Consider the following 5427-nt stretch of genomic DNA (forward strand, 5'->3'; position numbering starts at 1 on the left):
ATTTTGATCCCCTTTTGACATTAAGGTATGGTTCACTATTGCTCTTTCATTCTTGTCTTCTTCTTTGCAAGTTATTTACATCTATTTTTTTATTTAATTACCATTTACCCATATCATATTTATTTTAAAAATTTGAAGGAACTTTCAAGTGTTGAATAAATGAACCGAGAATTTTTATTACAATGTACGAAAAAAGTCAGTTGTTGGGAGATGTTTAAAAGCCTTGTTGGCAGTATCATTTTTTTTGTATGTTTTTTGTTTTGTTTCTTTGTTGTTGATGCTGTTATTAATGTTGTTGATGGGGTTGGCGTTGTTGGAACTTGTGGTGTGGTGTTGTTGATGGTGTTAGAACAAAGGATGTTGCTTCTTTATTATTGATGGTGTTGGAACAAATGTTGTTATTTTTTTCTTTGTTGTTGATGTTTTTTATTTGTTGTTTCTTTGTAGTTTATGTTGTTGTTGATGTTGCAATAGATGGAGCAACTATTGGAACAAATCAAACCACCAGTAAGGATGGTTTGATGTATTCTAATAGACTCCACATCTGTTGTAACAGACTCCATAGTTGTTGCAACAAACTCCATATCTGATGCAACAGACTCCACATCTGTTGTAACAGACTTCACATCTGTTGCAACAGATGGCTAACGTTCTTTCTTTGACATTGTTTTTTTTCTCTTCTTTGTAGATATAAAGAACTGAAAGTTGATCAACTTTTGCCCGACCAACACAAGAGGCTGCAGTAAAGATGGGTTCGGAGGAATAAGCTGCATGCAGATGGAACCACTTCATATGTGGGAGGTATGTATTACTAATAATGTTATCGGGGAAACATACATAGAGTACACTGATTTTGTGAATGTTATTTTTACCGATTAGTCATTGATCATTCAAACAAGATACTTATAATTTTACAGTTAAGATTGGTAGGTCTGAACTGATAAGGCTGAGGGACCATAAATATGGTTCTCATACCCTGTTAAGATTTAATATCGACTGTTGCTTATGTTTATGTGTCAAGCATTGTGAAAGGATCTAGTTTTGGTGTCATTGTAAAGAGATTCAATAGCAATTGGACTAACTTTTAGGGTGCATTGGACACTGAGAAGGCCTTAGAAGCCTAGCACTGCATCTAACAAGAACGGAAAACCAATATAGTTATTGTCCTAGCCCGAATTTATATGGTTGGGTTGCTCGGGGTGATAATTATATGCCAGAAGGTGCAGAAGGAAAATCCCTTCGAGGGAAAATGGGTGGTTAATGAAAGACTATATCATCTGAGAGCTAATTGAAGAGGATAAATAGGTTAGAAAGTAACTTCTAGAGAATCTAGCCAATGAAATTATGTTAAAACATGAGAAATTTATATCAAGTGCAAATATGAAATTATATCTGATAATGAAAAAATTCGTCTGTTGTTTCTCTAAGAGAAAAATAGTGCAGATGGTCATTTTTCTAGGGAGCTGCATCTAGGTAGCATTGCCAGGATTATCACCTAGATTCTAGATAATAGCAGAAGACCAAAAAAGCAACCTTACGGGCATCGAGGTTTGAAATGATGTACAGTAAGTCTAGAAAACTTACGCCAACAACAACTGTAGTTAAAGTAAGGAATCTAAGCGAAGGCGGCAATTTTTAAATTTTAAATTGCATCCCATACCTTCTTGTTTGTGGTTCCGATTAGGTCCACTATTGATGACCTGATCAAAACCATAAATGAGATTGAAAGATAGATTGAGTGTCATTACTTTCTTAGCAATATGGATTAATTGATTGTATTTTCTTGCCTTAGCATGCTTTTAACATTCCTTGAAGAAGATCAGAGGTTTGCTGTAGTATGTGAATTTTGATAATTTTCAAGCTTGCCTCCAGCTTGCCGATTCGGTCTTCAAGTTTGTCGGTGTCGTCTTTGAAATTGGTATAGAGTTCCTGATCTCTTGTAAACTTGATTAGGAACTCCATCTTCAAAGTTGTGGCATTGTAGAAGCCCTTTAAAACACTTTTTTTAGAATCCTTAAAGGATACATGGAGGGTCGTTATGTTTGTTTTAGGTTAAAATGTGTTGATGCACATTGAAGATGTGGTCCCAACATTTGAATAGCTCACTTTTATCGAGCGTTTCTCAATCCAGCTTGCTCAACCAACCTTCAAGGGATTTGATAAATTAATAAGAAAGGAGTTATGTAAAGTTTGATCTAACCAAGCCTTTCAAACATTACGTAACTCCAGGCTTATTACCCTATAAAAAAAACTTTGCCCGAGTTAGTGGAAAAATAAAACAAGCTCAATCTCTCAGCCTTTCTGTTGATTGCTCTTCTCTAATACAGATGGCAAGATATCTGCTATGCAAAAGTCTACACCATCACCAGAAATGCTTGCCAGAGCAAAAGTGGCATTATCAACTCCTCTGTCTTGCACAAGTATCCGAAAAAGAAAAATTTTAAGTCCTTTTTATTGCGCTGTTGAGAAATGGATAAGGGCCACAGAAGAACAACATGAGCTGAAAAAGGTGAGAAGGTAAAAAGGGGAGGAATAGGAAGGACAAACTGAATGCTAGATTTAGTTCATCTTTATTTGGTTTGTTAAACAAATAAAATGTGAATGCAAATGACAATATTTTTCTGCCTTTTCATTGAAAATATTTTTAACGAAAAGGCAAAAAAATATTTTCATTTGCATTCGCATTTTATTTGTTTAACAAACCAAACAAAGATGAACTAAATCTAGCATTCAGTTTGTCCTTCCTATTCCTTCCCTTTTTATCTTCTCACCTTTTTCAGTTCATGTTGTTATTCTGTGGCCCTTGTACATTGCTCAACAGCGCAAGATAGAGGATTTGAATTTTTTTTTCGATACTTGAGCAAGATAGAGGAGTTGAAAATGTCACTTTTGCTCTGGTAAGCATTTCTGCTGATGGTGTAGACTTTTGCATGACAAATATCTTGTCATCTATATTGGAGAAGAGAGATCAGAAGAAAGACTGAGAGATTGAGCTTGTTTGATTTGTCCACTAACTCGGGCAAAGTTTTTTGATAGGGTAATAGCCTGGAGTTACGTAATGTTTGATAGGCTTGGTAGAGTCGGATTAGATCAAATGTTACATAACTCCTTGCTTATTAAATTATCAAATTCCTTAAAGGTTGGTTGAGCAAGCTGCATTGAGCAACGCTCATAAAAGTGAGTTATTCAACTGTTGGGACCACATCTTCTATGTGTATTAACACATTTTGACCTAAAACAAACACAACGACCCTCCGTGTATCCTTTAAGGCTTCTGAAGAAAGTATTCTGAAGGTCTTCTTCAATGCCACAACTTCGAAGGAGAAATTGTTCCTGATCGAGCTCACAAGAGATCAGGAACTCTATACCAACTTCAAAGACGGCAACGGCAAGCTTGAATACCAAATCGGCAAGCTTGAAAATTATCGGGATTCACTTACTACAACAAGCCTCTGATCTTCTCCAAGAAATGTTGAAAGTTTGCTAAGAAAAGAAAACACAATCAATTAATCCATATTGCTAAAGAAGTAATGATATTCAATCTGTCTTTGAATCTCGTTTGTGGTTCCGATCAGGTCAACAGCTGTGGACCTAATCAAAACCACAAACAAAAAGGCATGGGATGTAATTTAAAATTCAGAAATTACCGTCTTTGCTTAGATTCCTTACTTTAACTACAGTTGTTGTTGGTGCAAGTTTTCTAGACTTATTGTACATCATTTCAACCCTCGATGCCCGTAAGGCTGCTTTCTTGGTCTTCTGCTATTTTCTATCTAGGTGATAATCCCGACCACCCTACCTAGTCGCAACTCCTTAGCAAAGTGTCTATCTATATTATTTTTCTTTTAGAGAGACAACAGATGAATTTACATTACCGGATACACTTTCATATTTGCACTTGATTCATATTTCTCATGTTTTAAGATAATTTAATCGGCCAGATTCGCTAGAAGTTACTTTCTACCCTATGTCTCTTCTTCAATTAGCTCTCATATGATATAGTCTTTTATCAACTCCCCTTTCCCTCGGAGGCATTCTCCTTTGGCTCCTTCTGGCGTATAATCATCTTCTCGATCAACCCTTCCATATAAATTTGGGCCAGGGGAATTTCTATTGGTTTTTCATTCATATTTGATGCAGTCGAGACTTCGAAGGCCTTCTGAGAGTCCAATGCACACTTAAAGTTAAGTTCAATCGCTATTGGATCTCTGCAATGACACCAAATATTGATCCCTTCTCAAAACTTGACACGCATAAACACGAGCAACAACCGTCAGTAATTCATAACAGGGTATCTACACCATCTTCACGAGGCCCTCATCCTTATCAATTCGAACCCATCAACCTTAACTTACAATGCAGGATCTTGTTTGAATGATCAGTGCCTAATCGGTTAAAAACTACATTCACAAAAATATTGTACTTTGTGTGTGTTGTTCCGATGACCCTATCAGTAATACTTAACTCCCACACATGACAGTGGATCCATCCATATGCACGTACCTTATTATTCCTAGCCCATCTATGGTTTAAATTGAATAAATAGATGACTAGCAAGTTGCAACAAATGCCACATCTGTTTAAATTGTGAAACAATTGCAGACATCTATTACGACAGATGATTAATCTGTTGCAACATATGACATATCTGTTGGAAAAGCAAACAGATATATCCATTTGTTGCAATAGATTGTCAATATGTTGTAAGTTACCTGACAGATGAAATATATTTTGCAATAGATTACCCATATTTATTTTAAAGCAATTCTCTTTTCTTTTCGAAGCACAATAAAAGATAAAATATTGTATTTAGATCCAATTTTTTTTAATTTACATATTTGAAAAGTCATCAGTTTTATTTAATCAAGGGATATGAACAGTCGTGGCTTTTTGTTTGACTAACCCCTTCCAATTCAATCATTTATAAATAGGTCCCTCTTTAATCACTCGTTCATTCTACTATACTCACAATACAAATATAGCTTATCCAGATTCGTACAAGAAGATTCATATCGAGTCCTTGTGGGAACTTCAAAGGAAGTTTGATAAAGTCCAGAGGGATTTTTCTGACTTCGGAGCAAGGTTGAGGAGGGCCCTATGCTGCCGGATGAAAATTGTCCGGTTGACAATAATAATAGTAATAATAATAATAATAATAATAATAATAATAATAATAGTAATGATAATAATAATAGTAGTAATAATAATTAGGTTATATTTTTTTCTTTTAGCATATGTATTATTTTCCTCCTTTTGTATATCGAATCTACCCAAGCGATTCAAAATACTATGTTTGGTGGTCGACTTTGAATTTTTAATTCTTATTTAGTATTTAATTATCATTTTGTTTATTCCTTATTCTCAACATGTCAATGGTTGGTGGTAGGAATTGAGTATTTATCACAACAGAGGTTAATATGATGCGAC

This window comes from Capsicum annuum, chromosome 11 (genome assembly GCF_002878395.1).
Source record: "Capsicum annuum cultivar UCD-10X-F1 chromosome 11, UCD10Xv1.1, whole genome shotgun sequence".
Lineage (NCBI taxonomy): Eukaryota > Viridiplantae > Streptophyta > Magnoliopsida > Solanales > Solanaceae > Capsicum > Capsicum annuum.